General features: G+C 58.2%; 1 long non-coding RNA gene across 1 annotated transcript; it reads right to left on the reverse strand.

Moving 5' to 3' along the window:
* Positions 1-5,732: 5,732 nt before the first annotated feature.
* Positions 5,733-12,353, reverse strand: LOC130543579 (uncharacterized). The gene is made up of 2 exons (XR_008959037.1): positions 12,161-12,353; positions 5,733-11,939 (listed from the first exon to the last, which is right to left on the reverse strand). It is a non-coding gene; the product is annotated as an uncharacterized LOC130543579 (long non-coding RNA).
* Between the last annotated feature and the right edge of the window lie 498 nt (positions 12,354-12,851).

Genomic DNA, 12,851 nt, shown 5'->3' on the forward strand with positions numbered 1-12,851 from the left:
GACAAAAGGGGTATAGTAGGTGTGAGGAGAGAAAAATATGGAGTTATCCATCACAGTCACATGGCATGTGAACAAAAGAGACAGAAGAGAAGAGGGATGTGATGTGTGTGCTCTGGGTCTGAGTGTGGCGAGTGCCTTTGTCTCTCTTAGGTTCTAAGAACAAGGTCTCGCACCCTGGAAGCACCTGGAGAATTAGGACTTGCCATAATCGTGAGCCATCCTGTACTGCTGTCCATGACTTCTCCAAGGGCTCTGACCCCCACCTCCCATAATGTTCCTCCCATCTTCCTGTCCACCCTACTCTGCCTAGAGAGAGAGAAGACCATCCCAGGTGGTAGAACCCAGTGTTAGATGTGGGTAACCCAGGGGAGGCCTTGAGGTTTGGGGAATGTTCATTCTGTCCCTGGGGTTGGAGCCCAGGGAACGAGGGGCAGTGACAGGGAAGGGCATTGGGGCCAAGGCCGCATCCGTCCAGGAAGAGCTGAGAGGTTTGGGGTTTGCTGCAGGGAAGATGGGGAGCCATTGAAAGACCTCAAGCAAATGACTTGCATTTTAAAAATTATGACTCTGGCGTGGGGAATTGATTACTGTTTTTTACTCTGCGGGGAATTGATTGGAAGACCAGTGAGTCACCGTGGCTCATGAGCAGAGTCTGGTTGAGGACTGGTCCAGTGCTCTTTCCTGGGCCCAGCTGCTCAGACCCTGGCCTCTGGCTCCCTGTCCACTGTTTCCTGGCCCAGAGTTCAGGGGCGGGAAAGGAATTGTAAGGCTGTGGGTTCTTCTGCCCTGTCAGGGTCTTTGTAGGGTCTAGAAGTCCCCATGGTCTCCTCCCGATCCCCCCCCCACTCACAGAACTCCACTAAGTGGCCATTCTGACTCTCCTTACATACCTCCCGTGACAAGGACCTCACTCCCTCCTGAGGTGGCCTGTGTTCTCTCTGGCCACCTCCAACAAAATCCTTCATCAGGTTGAACCTTGACTTTTCTCATAAATTCTCGTTATTCACCCTTACCTATTCCTGAGGGGCTGGGCAGAATTGGGCTCAGATGCAGTCCACTGACATGATTGTCCTGGGACAGGGACCTAGGCTGTTTGTGGTCAGTGGTCAGTGTGTGACAGGGTCAGGGTGGGGCATCTCCCAGGAGGGGCTGTGGGGGACAGGCATGGCCCTGGTAGCCCCCCAGACCCCCTGCCTCCCTGTGTGCATGCTCTGGTCTCGTGCCCCCCACATCGACATGGGTCGGGACGTCGTCTTGGACATTCCGTCCCCCCTTGACCCCTCCTCTGGATGCAGGCACACATGGGGCCTCGGCTACACCGCATGGAGCAGACGTGCCCACTGGAGCCCACCTGCCCTCCAAATCGGGAGCCATAACAGATATGTGGGCACTGCTCTGAGCCACCGAGTGTGGGGGTGGCTGGCATGCTGCTGTAGGTAAGTGACCCTTGGCCCTGGGGAAGTGCCGCCTGGCCGCTCCCAGAGCAGAGTCAAAGCCCAGCTGCAGCCTGCGTGTCTCCAGGGCAAGTCAGGCCTTCAGCATTGACCCCTGCCTGGCCCCGGGGCTCACCACTGCCCATCCTGGGCCTCAGCGTCACCGCATAAAGGACAGAGATTAAAGAGATTAAGCGCAATGATTTCATGTCTTGTAGCTTTCCTTGGATGAGGCTGAGGGACCCCGGCGGAGGCAGGACAGACACCTTGCTCCCAGGGGGGCCCCTTCTCCAGGCACGTGCCAGCTTGGGGGAGGCTTCTCACACCCATGGGACCACCTGGTGTCCATCTTTCTGGCTGATCCACCTGGACTCACACCTCTGCTCCGGTCCACGTGGCTCCTGGAACGGGGCCGACCCCGTGCCGGCCCCCCTTGCTCTGCTTTCTGGCTCCTCGTGAGCTTTGGAAGCAGATGATTCTCCTGAAAGGTGAGATGCGATCGGGCGGTGATGCTTGAAGCCTTTCTCCCCCCATCACTTCGTAAGAGCACTTCCCCCATTTTATGCTATCGGCAAAACCTAGGATGTCTATGCAAATGACGTTTGTAAAATCATGTCTGTGGCTCAAGCTTTCCAGCCAATTCTTCTCAATAAGAGGTTTTAAACTTTTCCTTTATCGTTGGTAGAAGGTGCTTCCAGAGAGTTGCTTTGTCAGCCTTGGAGGCAGCGAACAAGACGAGCGAGATAACCGCGGGGCTGGAGGCTCACACCCGGAGAGTGGAGGGAGGGAGAGCCGGCCCCTGTGAAACCCATCAGGGCCCTCCTTGGTTGAGGGAGCAGATGTCACTGGGCCCAGCAGTGGCCACGATGAGACCGAGAGCCAGCAGACAGAGGCCAGTATGGTCACATAGACTTTCTAGAAGTCCCGGCTGTCCAGAGAGGGAGGCACATTTCCACGGCCAGCCAGCTAGGCGGTGAGGGTGGGACTGTCACATGAACTGACCACAGCCAGCACGAGGGGCAGGGCAGCAGCACAGACACGTTGTCCTTCCAAGGAGAGGACACATGGCGCCTGACACCAGCCTCTCCTGATCGCCAAACGAGCTGAACACATCTGACGTCCTCTCAGGATTTACTATCCCAGCAGACCTGAGCGATTCCGCAGACACAATATTACATTTCTTGGAAACTCCCCTGAATACCTACTTACCTGGGAGACCTGGAGACGCCGAGAGGGGCTCAGACCCCCCTACTTATGCGCTCGGTCGTCCCCGGGATGTGACTTCTGCTGCAGAGGCTGTAACTAGGCTGCCCTCAGGCCGCACCCCTGCTCCAGGCGGGGTTGGGAACAGGACTAGGGATGGGCTGCCCCGTGCTGTGGCCCCCACACCCAGGAGGCCTGTGCTTCCAATCTGAGTCTCTGGGGACCGATGGCAGGTGCTCACGGATGCTCAAACTTGGCCACATATTGGGGTCACCTGGGAAGTTGTAGAAACTACTGATGCTCGTGTCCCAGGATTTTGATTCAATTTGTCTGGAAGCCGCCCGGGCACTGAGCTCTCACAGGCTCCGCACGTCCCCTGTGCAGCAACATTCCAGAACAGGGTGGACAGTGAGCCCGCGGGGCCATGGCAGAGGGTCCCACGCTTGGTTTAACGCCCTGCTGCGGCTGCCTTGAGATTCTGAATCCTTCCATCCCAACGGGCCTTGCATTTTCTCTTTGCACCAGGCCCTGTAGATTCTGTAGCTGGTCCTGGGTGGAGGACTGGGGTTCTAGAACCGTCTCTGTCTAACTGGCTTGCTGTGCAATGCAGCAAAACTTTCTTTGTCTCTGCATCTCCATTTCCCTCTATTTAAAAATTCAATCCAATTCAGCCAACTCGTTACCCCCACCCCCACCCCCACCCCCAGGCCTGTGTGCACAGGACAGGCCCAGCCTGACGGATGTGTGCATGGGCCCTTCTGTCCACGATGTAGTGGAAGAGAATTCCTTCTTGTCCGCTCTCTTTCCCGGCAGCCCGCCTCCAAGCAGAGGTCTGCCTTCACTGGCTCGTTCCCTCTGCTCTTGCAGACCTGGAGACTGTAGGAAGGCTGGGGCTGTAGCAGGGACGGCGGAGAAGGTGGGGAGGGAGAGGATAGGGAGACTCTGGCACTGGCTCTGAGAGTGGGAGAAAGAAGAGGTGTCTGAGGAGTAGCTGGCAGATGGAGGAGAGGGAGATTTTAAGATATATCCCTCTGCACTGGGAATATACTCTGACCTCCCCAAACACACGCACCCACTCTCCCTTTAAAGGCTTCTCAAGAGGATTCACGTTAATCACAATGGCTCTCAGCTGTATTTTTCATCAGACGGCAGATTCCTTGAGTGGATCCTGTGCAGGGAGCAGTCCATCCACAGGCAAGTTTTACCCGAACGTGCTGCTCAGTCGGGGTGACGTGGAAATGACAGCAGACGGGGGCTGGGGAACCCTCCGTCACCTCCTGCAGGCACCTCACAGACTCACGAGCTCTCGGAGTGGAAGAGACCTTGAAGATGGTCTCGTCCAGCCCCTGCCCATTTGAACTTGATTTTCTAGGGCCCCCAGCAGGTGCATTCCCTGCGAACACACTTCCTGGGGAGGAACACACTACCTCCCGGGCCAGCTTCTTCCAACCGCGTGTGGATTGTGGATTCGTGGTTAGAACGGGCAGCCCCATTCTCGAACACTATTAGTGGTGTCACAGATTATCGCAGGTTCACCGGACTTCACTCCAGGAGGAGTTTCCGAAATCTGCAGCCCACGTACATGAAGTATATATCCAAGGAGGTTTACATGAAAGCACCATGACGGTGACAATTTGAAGCAAAATACCTCTATATTGTGGAGTAATATAGGTGTGTGTGCTAATAGGGAAAGATTCCCAATACATAGTAATGGAAAGAGCAAGTTGCGGATAACAAGGTGGGAATGACAGTGTTCTGACTCCGGTCGTGGTGGTGACGGCACAAGTCTGTGAACGTACCAGGACATGCTGACCCGTGCTCGTCAGCAGGCGTAGTGCGTGGTGTGTGAATTAGATCTCAATCAACCTAAAGGTGCTAAGAGCTTTCCTGTCTGGGGCATGGCTGCTGGCTTGGGAGGGCGGAGGGAAGTCCTTGCCTTGCTCTGGTATTTGCTTCAAGCCGCAGAACATACAGGCATTCTATGGGGGCATTTCAGGCAGGGGAGGCTGGACACCCAGCCCCCTGGCAAGGCAGACAGCATCAGCTTTGTGTTTCTGGGGCCAGTGGCTGTCCCCCCCCCCCCATGGGCAATCAGAGGCCCAGGTGGACAGCGCATGCTCGGGGGTGACGCCCCTTCCCACACTGGCCGTGCTCCCCGGTGCCCTTCCTGATGGGGTCAGCCTCATAGACTCCAGCATCTCAGGGCAGAGGATAAGCTGTATTTAGCTTACTCGTTCCTGGGGTTCCCCATCCCAGGGAGGACTCGGGAAGCAGGGAAGGTGAGCTCAGCCGACATTCAGGAGACAGACTGATAACTTCTGAGAAGACGCTGTGTCTGATGCAGATGACAGGGCTACCAGGGAGACCGAGACGTCCCCTGCCCGGCGGTGGGGGGAGGGCGGGGACTGCAGCCAAGGTCAGCTGGGGCAGGGTCAGTGGCCAAAAGGGGTCAGTGCAGCTGGGGGTCTCTGCTGGCAGCAGCCCGTGCACATCACCCCAACCCCCCACCTGCAGGCCCCCTGTCCACCCGCACTCGTCCGCCAGGTTCAGAGCTGCAGGACCCAGAGCCTGGCGCCCTGGTGCACAGCGCACGGAGGTTTGCACCACGTGGTCCCTGAAACCACTAGAGCACACAGTCGCCCAGCTCCACACCCAAAGGACAGCACACGTCACGCCGGCAGATACACACACACAATGCTACACACATGGGGGCTTACACGGTACGGGGAAAGAGAGGCCAGACGGACGGACGTAAGCAGAAGTCCTGTCTGGTTTGCCCAGCGGCTGTTCAAGGCTAATCCAGAGCAGCCAAGCACCCTCCTCAGCCCCCAGCCTGGATCGGACAGCTCCCCGCTGTCCTCTGGGTCACCTGCCTGGGTCCCTTCTGTCCCCCGGAGCGCTCTGGGCCTCTTTCCGGCGCGTGCTCCGTCCTGCTGTGTTGGGACTGTCCGTTTACTCTGCTTTCCCCGCTTGACGCAAGATCCTTGAAAGTAGGGACCGTGCCCATGTTCCCCGAGTCTTCAGCCCTGCGTTCGGTGTCTGGCGGGCGGTACGGGGTTAACGTGTTGTGCTTTCAATGAACGGGGAAATGAAGGGCACAAACCCAAGTGCGTGTTTATTAGAGAAAGCGTTCAACCTTCATAACGATTAAGGAAACGCAAATTAAAACGAGATTCAATTTTACACCTATTAAATTAGTGCACATTCAGAAATAGAATTATCACACCTAGAAGTGACACAGTTACGGCGGAACGGTGGTGCCCACACATCGCGGGCGGGGGCTGGGGGCGCGTCAATCGGGCGCAACCCCTTTGGAAAACAATTTGTTGATGCTGATGGAGAGTCATCGGGGGCTCCCACCCTTTGGGGCAGCGACCCCACTCCTGGGCGTTTGTCCGACCGACATTACCAGGAAGAAGAGGGTATTTGCCGACTGTCCACGCACCTGTCATCCTGTCATTTACCATCACACGGCCCTGGTTTCGGAACCAAAACTTGGGACTCGCGTCTGGTACATTCCACCCGAGAGCAGGCGGGAACGATGGTCCCGGAGAATGGGGGACACGGGCTGACCGTGGGTGAATGGGGAAGGGTGGTCGTGGGCACCTGCCTTCCCTCTGTCACTCCCCGTCACTCACTGCATTTCCCAGCCCCAGCAGGGTGCCCGCTGCAGGGTTGGGCGAACAGAGCCAAATAAAAGAATAAATAATGGTTAGAAATACACACGTTCATGTAATTAACCGTTACAGGTGTTACTGATTTCGCCATCATTTACATTAAATATGCATAGATATGCATATAACCATCACACGCGCACACACACACACACACACACACACACACGGTGAATGACACGTCCTGTAACCATTAAAGGTGATTTAAGATGCTAACGTATTTAAGATAAATATTATAAGAAGGTGAATCCTTGCTCTGGATAAAAAGGACTCCTATGGGGGCGCCTGGGTGGCACAGCGGTTAAGCATCTGCCTTCAGCTCAGGGCATGATCCTGGCGTTATGGGATCGAGCCCCACATCAGGCTCCTCCGCTATGAGCCTGCTTCTTCCTCTCCCACTCCCCCTGCTTGTGTTCCCTCTCTCGCTGGCTGTCTCTATCTTTGTCGAATAAATAAATAAAAAATCTTTAAAAAAAAAAAAAAGGACTCCTATGGGGGCGCCTGGCTGGCTCAGTCTGTTAATCGTCTGCCTTCGGCTCGGGTCATGATCCCAGGGTCGTGGGATTGAGCCCCGCATCAGGCTCCCTGTTCAGCCAGCGAGGGACGCGTCCCCCCATGAGTCCTGGGAGCCCATGCTTCCTGCAGAGAAAAACACACAGCACGTTCTCCCAAACACGTACTTAGTTTGTGGTGATGGCAAAATAGAGTTTTCTTTTTAAAAGGTCAACGCATTTGCTTTTATTTTGACAAATACGTATTTTCTCAGAGGACAGATACCAAAGGATTGACTGTAATTCTGTGGGAATCCAAGAGATTTTTAAAAAAGATTTTGTTTTATTTATTGAGAGAGAGAGTATGAGTCGGAGGGGGGCGGGGGGAGGCAGAGGGAGAGGGAGACTCCCCAGCGGACTCCCCGCTGAGCCCGCCCTGGGATTCCACCTCACACACGACCCTGAGATCATGACCCGAGCCCAAACCAACAGCCGGACGCTTCAACAGCTGAGCCACCCAGGCGCCCTGAGATTTTTGTTGTTGTTGGTAGCAAAGGGCCCCCAAACAGTGAGATGTGGCATGTCAGGGACTGAGCCCCAGGGGAGCACGGGGGCGGGGGGTGCACGGAGAGGGGAGGTGGGGGGGGTCCCTCCCGCTGGGCCGTGGGGCCTGGAGCAGATTTGCGGTTTTCTGGCAGCGTCTCCTGGGGGGGTTCACCTAGGCTCGCGGAGACCGCGGCTTGGGAGGGTTTAGGCCCTGATTTGGGAAGAAAGCAGGAAAGCGGGACCTCCTTTGCCTCTAAGCCCTGGGCCTCAGGGGGCCAGGAAGGGGGGCCGCCCTGGCACGTGGACTCCCCACACTGGCAGCGAGCGTGGCCTCCTGCTTCTCCTTGCTTCAATCTCTGTCTTCTCTCTCCTTAACGTTAAAATAGGTTGCCATTTTGCAGTAATTCTGGATCTACGAAGAAGCTGCAGAAGACACAGATTTCCCTTACCCCTGCGGCCAGCGTCCGGACGTGCCGACGCCTCCACGCCCGGCGCATCGGGATCCAAGCCAGGAAAGAGCCGTGACACTCTATGGGTGGACCCACATGTGTGCTCGGACGTCCGCCGTCCACCGAAGACCCCCGGCACCTGGGCTCTGATCTGGGCCGGCCCGCAGTCCATCTGTCACCGCTCGGGCACGTTGGAGGAGCGCTGGCCAGGGTCTCTACGGACTGTCCTCCGGCGTGATGAGATTTTCACTGTTGGCAGACGGGCTGCAGAGCAGGGCCCTCTCGGGCGGCACGTGGGGCCGGCCCCTGGCCAAGGCGGTGTCTCTGCAGCCCCCTCTTCTCGCCTGAACCACCCTCCCAGCCGGCACATCAAGAACGTTGGGTCAGCGTGGCCGTAACAATGCCCGACCCGGTCCCTGCTGGCCGCTGGGGCTTGTAAACAGCAAACACTCATTTCTTCCGGTTCTGGGGGCCGGACGTCAAGATCCGGGTCCCAGCAGAGTCGGTGTTGGGTGGGGACCCTTTCCTTGTTCCTGTGTCCTCTCGTGGAGGAAGGGCGTCTCCGGGGTCTTTCCTACAGCCCTGATCCCATCGTAGGGGCTCCCCCTCCTGACCTGACCTTTCCCCCAAGGGCCCCACCTCCCATATGTGAATTTGGGGGATGCATATACCCAGCCCACGGCGTTTGACATACGGACACATAGCACTTCCCACGGCCTCCCTGGGCTCCCACGGCCGCAGCCCCACTGAACGGCCTCCGCCATGACCCACTAGTGCGTTCGCGCTTTCCAGATTGCCGATAGGAGCGGAGGCCTTATTGGGGAAGAGGAGGCAGCGACAAGTTTGGGGGTTTCCTCTGCCCACGACGTGACTGTGCATACTGTCCATGCCACACTGAAGGCTTCTGGAACCATGAACAGAGGAGGACACAGAAGAAGCCAGGGGACACTCTGTCCCCAAGTCCAGGGCTGTTCCCTTGTCTCTCCAGGGAAGGGCTCTGCTCAGTCTCCCAGCGATTCGGGAACGCTGCTGGGGAACACCCCGAGTTCCCGGGGAACCCCCAGAGACCGCCGAGGGCTGACAGTCCTCAACTCCGCCCTGCGGGGTCTCAGACAATGAGCGTCTTGCCCCGAAACCTCAGGCAGCAGGGGCAGATCAGGGACCATGCATGCTGTCCCCCCTAAGCCTGAGCCCTCGCTCTGGGACCGCCTGTCGCTCTTCTCCCTCTGGGGAAGGCTGTGCGGGCACGCGGGCAGGGCGAGGGCGCGGGGTGGGGACCGCACATCGTGTGGGAATGATCGAGGTCTCCCTGCGGGCTGCCTCCATCCACAGGTGGTGTCCTTACAGGTGATTTTCATGCTTCATAAAAACATAATTTATATGATTTATAAAATTTTATGTGATTTATAAGGCCTGTTAAATAGACGAGGGAGCTGGCTGGGCTCATGGGTCCTGCTCTCTGCGGGTTGGTCAGTCAGCAGCTTCCCTTCGTAAAAGGCTGTTCTGCCCCGCGGTGGGGGCTGTGGTAGTCCCCCCGCCCTTGCTGGGACCGGCCACAGTCCCAGGGCTCTGTGGTGCGGAGAGGACATAATTGCCCATGGAGACATAAGGTCAGAATGTGACCAGAGATGCAAACCCTGGAGTGTATCACGGAAAGCTTCCTGGAGGCAGTGGCACTGGAGAGGAGTCTGGAGAGTGTAGGGACGGAAGCAGATGTGGGCTGGGCGTGAGCAGCAGTCACAGTGAACGCAGGCTGTGGGGATGGAGTGTGGGTCCCCAGAGTTGCGGGGGAGGAAAGCTGCCGTTCCCGCAGCTCGTGTGTCCTACAGCGCTGGGAACATGGGCAGGGCCGGGAGGAAGCTCAGCACACACGTGGGAACACAGCCGGCCTCCTGTGGACTGAGGGACGTGTCCCTCATCAGCACCCGGGCCTCCCTTCCCGTTAGAGGAGGAGAACAGGGACGGAGAGCGGTCCCCATGAGTGTCTCCAGGACCCCGAGCTCTGTGTCCCTCTGCAAAGGGAAGGAGGAAGTGGGTTGAATCCCGCAGCAGAGGGATCGGGGATAGGAGCGGAGAACAGGACTCGCTCCCGCTAAGCCCATCGGGATAAACTCGGATGAGAAACGGGGGGACAGCAGAGGGGGCACCCGTGGCCTCCACCTCGGCACCCCCCTGGCTTTCGGGTCCGTCTTCTAGTCCGGCCACGCCGTGCAGGAGCCTGAGGGATGCGCCCCCGAGTGTCCTCTCATCTCCCGGACGCCCGTCACCAAGAGGCACCCCAGACCCTCAGACTGACATAGTCACCTTTGCCCAAGCCCTGCCCCCCGCCCCCAGCTCCCAGTTCAGATGTGGCCCTAAGCCAGAAACACCCTTTCCAAGACTTCCCGGCTTCCTCCCCAGTGTTGAGCACCGTGCCAGGTCCTCTTGCTCCCAAACATCCCTGGGATCCCCTTCCTCCAGCAACCACCCCGTTTCTTGCCCTGACCGAAAGTGAATAGCTCCCTGTGGAACCAGAGTCTCCCGCTAGTCGATCCTTCACATTGCCCCCCATGCAGCCTTTTCCACTTACACCTGACCCCATGTGTCTTGTCTGCGTAAGACCCTTCTGCTGCCCCCAGGTCACCTGCAGCATCAGCCCCGAGCCCTGGGCTTTCCAGCCTGGCCCAGAGGCTCCTGGCAGGTGACCTCTCTGTCCGTCCTCCCCAGCCACCGGCCCCACACCAAGAACCCATCACTGGATACACTTGCTGGAGAGCCCGTGGCGGTTCTCAACCCCTGGCTTGTCCGAATGTAGTTCCCTCTCCCTAGAAATGCCATCTCTGTTGGTCTCCCTGGAGCACTCCTATTCATCCTTCAAAACCAGCTCTCCCTGACTCTCCCTCCCCCAACCAGAGCCTCCCGCCCCGCCAATCAGTCCCAGGTGTGAGCCGATGTGCCAGCTTCTGTTCTGGGCTTTGCACACGTGGACAGAGCTGATGTCCCAGACGAGTCCTCTCTTTAGTGGGGCCCACACTCTCCTGGGGGCACAGGACTCACGTGGGGAGGCAGATGTGCTCTGGAGAGATCCCAGCAGAGTCCTGGCATCAAGAGGGACGTCTGGGGGGTGGTCAGGGAGGCCTTTCCGGAGGAGGAGACCCTGGAGCTGAGGCCTGGACAGAGGGACTCAGAGGGAGCTGCGTGGGGGAAGGGCTCACCCAGAGGCCCTGGGGTAGGACCGAGTGGGTGCACGGAAGGGGTAGGTGGGTGGCTGGAGAGAAGTGGGCAGGAGGGGAGGCCCAGGCTCATTCCCAAATCCAACCTAAATCTAGCGGGGCCGAGGGGATGGAGCAGAGCAGATGAGGGATGAGCTCCGGGTTCCCGTGAAGACTCCAGGCGGGCTCCCCGCCTCACGGAGCTCCATCTCTAACCTGTGCCCCAGGATCTCCTGTGCAACTCCAGGCCCCCCTGGAAGAGGCTGATGGCAGCGTCCCCCGCCCGGGGCTCTTTCTGCAGCTACCCTGCTGTCTGCGTCCACCTGCACTTCAGGCTTTGGCTCACGCGTCACCGCCTCCAGGAGACCCTCCTGATTGCCCTTCCCGAAGCAACACTCCTGACGTGCTTCACATGCTTTCCTTCCCCGGCTTTTTGGCTCAGGTTCACGGGCAGAATCCCCCACCAGCCGGCAAACACCTTGAGGCCAGGGACTCGACCCTTCTGTTCCCCTCTGTCTGCCGTGCTTGGCAGACATTTGCCAAGTGAACCGAGGTGCTTGGCCGTTCTTCTTCCTTCCTAGTGATTAACACGCACAGATTTCTCTTCAAAGAGCAGGTTGTGTCAGACTCACAGGGCGTCCGACTCCGGTGTGGCTCAGAACTCATTACCTTCCAGCCGCAAGCGGGGAGGATCTTGGAACGAGGTTTAAACAAATGCGCGAGTTCCCTCTTTGACCCAGCTGACCTTCCGGTGAGCTCAGAGTCGTAAACCATTACTGTCTCTGCACGCGGGGAGCGCCGCGGGCACCTGCTGGCGCCTGGCACATCCGCCTGAATGAGTAGCCGGTCTCCAGATCTGACGCGGGGCCAGGAGCGTGCGTCCCTGTCAGGCTGCTCTGAGCATCCGAGACCTCGGGTAGTGCTCCGCATCGGAGAAGCAGAAGGCTTGTGTCTGTGTTAGAGCCGGAAAGAACCGGTGAGTGAAGAGGACTGGTCCAGAGCCCGGCACCTGGACTCCTGCCCGGGTGCTCCCCTTGTCCCGGCCTCTCTCCGGCCATCGGGACCATTCCCGTCCGGGAGACCCGGTGCCCGTCCCTGCCCCTCGGCAGCTGTGGAGGGAGCGTCATGAAATCCCTGCTTTTGTAGCCATAATAAAATTAACACATAACTTACCGTCGTAACCGTTTTCAGGCGCACGGCCCTGTGGCACTGAGCAGGCTCACGGTGTCGCCCGGCCACCGTCCGTCTCCAGGGCCGTGCTCATCCCGTAGAAACGGAACTCTGGAAGCGTAAGCCTCGAGGGCGAAGGGGGCAGCCCGTGTGGTGAGCGCGTCTGGAACCGTCCAGAGCAGAAGCTCCGTAGGGGTTCATGCAATCGAGTTTGAGGAACTCAGGGATCGGCTGGTCTGCCAATAACATATCATAACAACACATGAAACAAAAGCAGAGTGCAGGGGTGGGGGAGGCGGGGAAGCAGGCATCCTGTTTTCAGGGCTCCCCCGTGAAGCCCGTATCCGCTCGCTACCCCTTCCTGCTTGTCTCGGGGAACTCGCATCGCTACGTTCACCGTCGCCACCGTTTGTAAACGCACGGGTCTGTGGCACCGAGGACGTCCGCCCCCAGCTGTCTCCAGACCTCTCCCATCCGTCCCCCCAAACTGAAACTCGGTCCCCACTAAACACGACCCCCACTCCAGCCCTGGAAACCACCCCCTACTTCCTGCCTCTTTCAAACACCCTTCCTTTCCTGGGCACGTAAGATCCCGTTCTGCGGTCACGACAGGCATGGCTGCCACCTGTCACCACACGACGCTATTGCGATACCCTTGACTGTAACCCGCATGCCGAAACTTTCATCCCCATGA

This window comes from Ursus arctos, unplaced genomic scaffold, assembly GCF_023065955.2.
Source record: "Ursus arctos isolate Adak ecotype North America unplaced genomic scaffold, UrsArc2.0 scaffold_14, whole genome shotgun sequence".
NCBI classification, from domain to species: domain Eukaryota; kingdom Metazoa; phylum Chordata; class Mammalia; order Carnivora; family Ursidae; genus Ursus; species Ursus arctos.